Source organism: Cebus imitator, unplaced genomic scaffold (genome assembly GCF_001604975.1).
Source record: "Cebus imitator isolate Cc_AM_T3 unplaced genomic scaffold, Cebus_imitator-1.0 Scaffold265, whole genome shotgun sequence".
NCBI lineage: Eukaryota > Metazoa > Chordata > Mammalia > Primates > Cebidae > Cebus > Cebus imitator.
The window spans coordinates 1518836-1526753 of NW_016107580.1; positions in this window are offsets into that span (position 1 = coordinate 1518836).

Genomic DNA, 7918 nt, shown 5'->3' on the forward strand with positions numbered 1-7918 from the left:
AAAAAAAAAAAGAAAGAAAGAAAGAAAAAATAGACCAGGTGCAGTGGCTCACACCTGTAATCCCAGCATTTTGGGAGGCCGAGGTGGGCGGATCACGAGGTCAGGAGATCAAGAACAACCTGGCCAACATGTTGAAACCCCGTCTCTACTAAAAATACAAAAATTGGGTGGGCGTGGTGGCACATGCCTGTAGTCCCAGCTACTAGGGAGGCTGAGACAGAAGAATCACTTGAACCTGGGAGGCAGAGGTTGCAGTGAGCTGAGATTGCATCACTACACTCCAGCCTGGTGACAGAGCAAGACTCTATCTCAAAAAAAAAAAAAAAAAAAAAAGAAAAAAGAAAGAAAGGAAAAATCGGACTACTTTAGGGTAGGGATCTTCTATGACTAGTTCTACAGGTGTATTCTGATGCACTCCATGGTGACTCATGGAGTGGGATGAATTATTATGGTATACAAATGGTCTATGATTTATGATCGTTCAAATTAGGATTTTTGACTTTAGGATGGTACCCATACAATCATTCTGTTTTCACTTTCAGTACAGTATTCGATCAAGTACATGAGATATTTAAGACTTCATTGTAAAGTAGGCTTTGTGTTAGATGACTTTGCCCAACTGTAGGCTAATGTAAGTGTTCTGAGCACTTTTAAGGTAGGCTGGGCTAAGCTCTGAAGCTTGGTTTAGGCTAGGTGTGTTAAGTGCATTTTTTCTTTTTTAAGATGGAGTTTTGCTCTTGTCACCCATGCTGGAGTGCAGTGGGACAGTCTTGGCTCACTGCAACCTCCACCTCCAGGGTTCAAGCAATTCTCCTGCCTTAGCCTCCCGAGGAGCTGGGATTACAGGCATCTGCCACCATGCCTGGCTAATTTTTTTCTTTTTCTTTTTTTAGTAGAGACAGGATTTCACCATCTTGGCCAGGCTGGTCTCGAAGTCCTGACCTCAGGTGATCCACCTGCCTCGGTCTAAATGTACTTTTGACTTACTAGATTTTCAATTTACAATGGGTTTATCAGGACATAACCCCATCATAAGTTGAGGAGCTTCTATAAATACATTCCATTATATTAGGTCCTAGAACTTTCAGGTCTCAAGGGGACAGCATTCTCCCCTCCCTACCCCTTCTTCTCTTAACATTATTTAAAAGATGGATTAATTTTAAAATGTCCAAAAAAAAGTTATCCATAATACCGCCACCGGACACATTACTAATTATATTTTAGTCTATGCTAGCATTTCCAGACCTTGACCACCTCTCCTTGTATTTGCTCCAGTTACAGTCACTAGCACACACTTTTTGTGTTCTTACAGCACACTAGTTCAGTAAACTGTGTATAACCAACGGGAGTGAAGTTTGAGGTGCTTCCAATCATTGCACAATAAAAGGAGGCAAGGAACAACCTGGCCTTTAATAAAACAGTCTTTGAGGACACAGAACTACTCTGCTGTGGCCTCTCTTACTCCTTAAGTCCCTTGCCCTCCCCATCCTTACATCCTGATCCCTTCAGCAACAACAGCAACTTAAGAGGCCCAGTAAATCTAAGCCACAGCAGCCTCTGACCTACATGACAGTCACTCTGAGGCTGCTTCTGGTTTAGAAATGCCAGGTAATCCATTTAGCAGACATTGCAGCACACAAAGAAAACACGTATCAAAGGGATGTGGATATGCGCTGCTGATTCTGCTATTGTTAAGGCAGGTATCCAGAGACGTTGACAGAGAATCAGCAAGGTGATGACACTCCACCCACCTTACTTCCAACTATTGTGTCTCAATTCCTGTGACCTCAATCTTATGACAGGAACACAACTGAATCCAGCCCCAGGAAAGTCAAGCTTTCTGGAGAAGTCTTTGTACCTTCTTATCTCGGCATAGACAGAAATGGTTTAGACAGGGCTTTGAGGAGCGATCCCTTAAAATTTAGCCTAATATTGTGGAAGTTTAAAGAGAGGTGAGAAGTAGAGAGCAATGGGCTAGAGAAGCAGGTAGGTAGGGATTAGTTCATGAAGTCCTTGAAGATTATAGGGGATAAAGAGCCTCAGATAATTTGGAGCAGGGATGTGTACACTCAGATCTATGTTTTAGAAAGATCACTCTGGTAACAGCATGAGGAATGACTTGAATAGGGCAAGCCGGGAGGCAGAGACCAGAGGTTATTATAATAGTTAGGACTGGCTGGGTGCAGGGGAGGCAGAGACCAGAGGTTATTATAATAGTTAGGACTGGCTGGGCGCAGTGGCTCATGCTGTAATCTCAGCACTTTGGGAGACTGAGGCAGGTGGATCACCTGAGGTCAGGAGTTCGAGACCAACCTGGTGAAACCCCATCTCTACTAAAAATTAAAAAAATTAGCCAGGCATGGTGGAAGGTGCCTGTAATCCTAGCTACTTGGGAGGCTGAGGAAGGAGAATTGCTTGAACCTGGGAGGCAGAGGTTGAGGCTGCAATGAGCTGATTTTTCGCCATTGCACTCCAGCCTGGGTGACAGAGCAAAACCGTCTCAAGAAAAAGGGATTTGTTCTTGTTTTGTTTTGTTTTGAGACAGGATCTTGTCTGTTGCCCGAGCTGAGGTGTAGTGGCATGATCATAGCTCACTGCAGCCTTGAACTCATAGGCTCAAGCCATCCTCCTGCCTCAGCCTCCTGAGTAGCTGAGACCACAGGCATGCACCACCACACCTAGGTAATTTTTTTATATTTATTTATTTTATTGAGATGGAGTCTCATTCTGACACCCAGGCTGGAGTGAAGTAGCATGATCTCAGCTCACTACAACCTCTGCCTCCAAGGTTCAACCGATTCTTCTTCTCAGCCTCCGAAGTAGCTGGGACTACAGGCATGTGCCACCACACCCAGCTAATTTTTGTATTTTTGGTGGAAACAGGGTTTCACCATGTTGGCCAGGCTGCTGACCTCAAGTGATCTGCCTGCCGCAGCCTCCCAAAATACTGGGATTACAGGAATAAGCCACCGCACCTAGCCCTATTTTGTATGTTTTGTAGAGATAGGGTCTTGTTGTATTGACCAGGCTGGTCTTGAACTCTTGGCCTCAAGCAGTCCTTCCACTTCAGCTTCCCAAAGTGCTGGCATTACAGGCATGAGCCACCACACCCAGCTGTAGTTCAGTTTAAGACATCAAAATTTCCAGGAAAGCATGGAATTTCATCATTAGAAGAGGAAAAAGGGGCCAGGCGTGGTGGCTCATGCCTGTAATCCCAGTGCTTTGGGAGGCCGAGGTGGGCAGATCACAAGGTCAGGAGTTCAAGACCAGACTGGCCAACAAAGTGAAACCCCAACTCTACTAAAAATATAAAAATAAGCCGGGCATGGTGGCAAGCGCCTATAATCCCAGCTATGCCCAGAGGCTAAGGCAGCAGAATCACTTGAACACAGGAGGCAGAGGTTGCAGTGAGCCAAGATTGTGCCATTGCACTCCAACCTGGGTGGCAAGACTTTGTCTCAAAAAAAAAAGAGGAAAAAGGACAAGATGCACTAGAAGACAGAGGAAATGTGATCACCTTGGAGAGCTCCATGGGTAAAATAACTTTTTTTTTTTTTGGCACTTATCATTTTAAAGATATAAATATTTATATATATTTTTCTGCTTACAAAAGCAGTTATACTCATAAAAACTTCAAACAATTCAGAAATCTTTAACTTAGGAAGTAAAAGTCCTGCACAATTCTACCTATAAGAAGTAGAATACCTTTCTCACAGTGGGAAATTCTGCTCTTACCAAAGGATTTGAAATGCCTCATTCTCAAAAGGCAATGCAATGCTCAGGTTCCCTGAAGAGTAAATGATGAAAGATTATTCAGAGGAGGAAAGAGGCACAGAATAACTGAATGAAAAAGTACAAGGCTGAAAGAGCTAACTAATTCTCAATTACATTTTCTGCTAAGGTGTTTATTTGACTGAAGTACTTGACTAAGTGGGTGTCTAGTGGTTAGTTTTGCAGAATAAATAAGCTCTAGAAGTTTATTTTGGTAAACAGTTCATACATTCCAGTTTTCTGTTGTAAAGAAGAGTGTTAACACAAAAATTAACTGGGCGTGGTGGCAGGCACCTATAGTCCCAGCTACTCGAGAGGCTAAGGCAGGATAATTGCTTGAACCGGGGAGGCAGAGGTTTCAGTGAGCCAGCACTGCGGCATTGCACTCCAGCCTGAGCAACAGAGTGAAACTCTGTCTCAAAAAGTAATAATAATGGGCCCCAGGCATGGTGGCTTATATTTGTAATCCCAGCACTTTGGGAGACCAAAGCAGGAGGATCACATGAGGTCAGGAGTTTGAGACCAGCCTGGCCAACATGGTGAAACCCTGCCTCTACTAAAAATACAAAAATTAAATGGGTGTGGTGGTGTGCACCTGTAGACCCAGCTGCTAGGGAGGCTGAGGCAGGAGAATCACTCGAACCTGGAGGTGTAGGTTGCAGTGAGCTGAGATCGTGCCACTGCACTCCAGCCTGGGTGACAGAGCAAGACTCTTAAAAAAAAAAAAAAAAAGGCCAGGTGCTGTGGCTTACATGTGTAATCCCAGCACTTTGGGAGGCAAAGGTGGACAGATCACCTGAGGTCAGGAGTTCGAGACCAGCCTGACCGACCTGGAGAAAACCTATCTCTACTAAAAATACAAAATTAGCCAGGCATGGTGGCTGTAATCCCAGCACTTTGGGAAGCTGAGATGGGTGGATCACTTGAGTTCAGGAGTTTGAGACTCCCTGGCCAACATGGTGAAGATTGGCCAATGGTCTAAGTCTGTTGCCAAAAGTAAAGAGATGTGCTCAGAAAACAGATACTTCATTTTGGAATTATCCATCATAATGCTGTTCAATCCATTTTACTTCAGAAAGATTTGATTTTTTTTTTGGCTGTTTATTTTTATTTATGGTTTTATTATTTTTTCATTTTTTATTACTAGGTGTTTTGTTTTGTTTTTTTGAGATGGAGTCTCACTCTGTCACCCAGGATGCAGTGCAATGGTGCAATGTTGGTTTACTGTAACCTCCACTTCCCAAGTTCTAGCAATTCTCCTGCCTCAGCCTCCTAATTAGCTGGGATTACAGGCTTCTGCCACCATACCTGGCTAATTTTTGCACTTTTAATTTTTTCTTTTTTTTTTGGAGATAGAGTCTCACTTTGTTGCCCAAGCTGGAGTACAGTGGCACAATCTCAGCTCACTGCAGCCTCCGCCTCTGCCTCCCTAGTTCAAGCGATTCTCCTGCCTCAGCCTCTTGAGTAGCTGGGATTACAGGCACATGCCACCATAGTCGGCTAGTTTTTGTATTTTAGTAGAGACCAGGTTTCACCAAGTTGGCCAGGCTGGTCTTGAACTCCAGATCTTGTTATCTGCCCACCTCAGCCTCCCAAAATGCTGAGATTATAGGTGTGAGCCACGGAGCCCGGTCTAGTTTTTGCACTTTTTAGTAGAGACTAGATTTCACTATGTTAGCCAGACTGGTCTTGAACTCGTAACCTCAAGTGATCTGCCTGTCTTGGCCTCCCAAATTGCTGGGATTGCAGGCGTGCGCACCAGGCCAGTTTTTTATTATTAGTTTTTAATGAGATGGAGTCTCATAAGATGCTTCCCTGGTTGGAGTGCTATGGCTCAATCACAGCTCACGGCAGCCTTGACCTCCTGGGCTCAAGCCTCAGCCTCCCAAGTAACTGGGACGACAGGCTCTTGCCACCATACCTGGCCAGTTTTTAAAAAATTATTATTGACCAGGCACCGTGGCTTACATCCGTAAACCCAGCACTTTGGGATGCTGAGGCAGGCAGATCACAAGGTCAGGAGTTCAAGATGAGCCTGGACAATATGGTGAAACCGCATGTTGTACAAACCCATCTCTACTAAAAATAAAAAAATTAGCTGGGCGTGGTGGCATGCACCTGTAATCCCAGGTACTCTGGAGGCTGAGGCAGGAGAATCACTTAAACTCAGGAGGCAGAGGTTGCAGTGAGCAGAGATCAAGCCATTGCACTCCAGCCTGGGGAACAGAGCCAGACTCCAACTCAAAAAAAAAAATTATTATCTGTAGAGACAAGTTCACGCTATGTTGCTCAGGCCTCCTGGGTTCAAGCCCAGGCTTTGGCCTCCCAAATTTTGGATTACAGTCCTGAGCCACCTCACCTGGCCTACTGTTTATTTTTAATTCATTTAGCAGAAACCATAAATGAGCTAGTTGTTTTAATTAAATCTCTTTAATTATATTTGCTCTGTCTGCCAGAATTAACAAAATTAAATCCAAAAGGACAAGAGTTGCCGGGCGTGGTGGCTCACGCCTGTAATCCCAGCACTTTGGGAGGCCAAGGTGGACAGATTATGAAATCAGGAGTTCGAGACCAGCCGGGCCAACATGGTTAAACCCCGTCTCTACTAAAAATACAAAAAAACTAGCCAGGCGTTGTGGCAGGCGCCTGTAATCCCAGCTACTCAGGAGGCTAAGGCAGGAGAATCGCTTGAACCCAGTAAGTGGAGGTTGCAGTGAGCCAAGACCGTGCCACTGCACAATAGCCTCGGCAACAGAGCGAGACTCCATCTCAAGAAAAAAAGAAAAGATGGCCAAGAACACTGTGTTACTACATGTTGAAACATTCCTGGCCAGGCTGGGCGTGGTGGCTCACACCTGTAATCCCAGAATTTTGGGAGGCCGAGGCAGGTGGATCACCTGAGGTCAGGAGTTTGAGACCAGCCTGACCAACATGGAGAAACCCCATCTCTGAAAGGCCAAGTTCAATCACCTACTAAGAAGGGTTAAGAGGGCATCAGCTTTACGTGCTTGCTTGCTATTGCTATCTCTCTAATTCTCCTTTTTTTTTTGAGACTGAGTTTAAATCAATCTCATTATTGATTTAAAGCTCTCTCTGCCTATCTAAACCAAGCTACACTTATGTCAAGAAGAGATTGGTTGGCATTTTCGATCCTTCTCCCACTCTAGTGCCCTGGAAGGCAGGTGGAGGCCAGGCCATGCCCTGGTACACCTTGTCCACTTCTCTGTTTTGGAAAAGAGGTCAGGGAGAGAGGTGACGCAGTCAGGGTTCTCGAATAGCTAGTTGCCTGTTGTTTGAGAGGCATCCCTGGTGTCTACCACTCTGGTTCAGTTTTGTTCTCCTACTGATGGTGGCCTCTGATAAAGCCATAGCTTCTACCCAGATGGGGGTAGTCTCCTTGTGTATACCATGTAGTTTTGCCCCAGCCACCTACTTGGTGTTAGGTTACTGTAGCACAATCATGCTGGAAAGGAGGCTGGAAACAATAAAACAATTTTTGTTGTGTTGTTATTGCTCTGAAGAGCAGGGACAATTTGCAGTCAGAACACTCTGGTTTCCCACGTTGCCTGCTGAATAACCTTTGTGTAACAGAGCTCAGAGTGGCAGAAGCAGGTTAGAGACAAGAAGGCCAGAAGCTAAAAGGCCTTCTGGATTTTAAGTGTTTTACAGAGAGCAATACCCAAAATAATATTGGTTGGATAGCTACTAAAACTTGATACTTAGTATACATTATACCTTCTCCATGTAATAAGGATTATAGCTCCATTTTACCGATAAGGAAAGTGAAAGTAAGAGGAGTTAAGTCAATTGCCAAGGTCAGAGAACAGTAAGAAGCCAGCATAGGATTTGAACCCAGACTTTCTAAGTCCAGTTCTCTTTCCATCTCGCCCAAAAAGGATGGCAGGGAGGCAGAAGCACCCCGCTGATTTTCCTATTAATTTTTTTTAACAATGCATTCCCCAAAGCCCCACCCACATACATGTCTGCATGTCTGAGTATATCTCATTGACTTCACCAATGTCACCTGGCCATGTTTACTGCAAGGGACATTGGGAAATCACGTTTTCTTTTCTTTTTCTTTTCTTTCCTTTCTCCCTTCCTTCCTTCCTTTCTTTCTTTCTTCTTTTTTTTTTTTTTGATAGAGTCT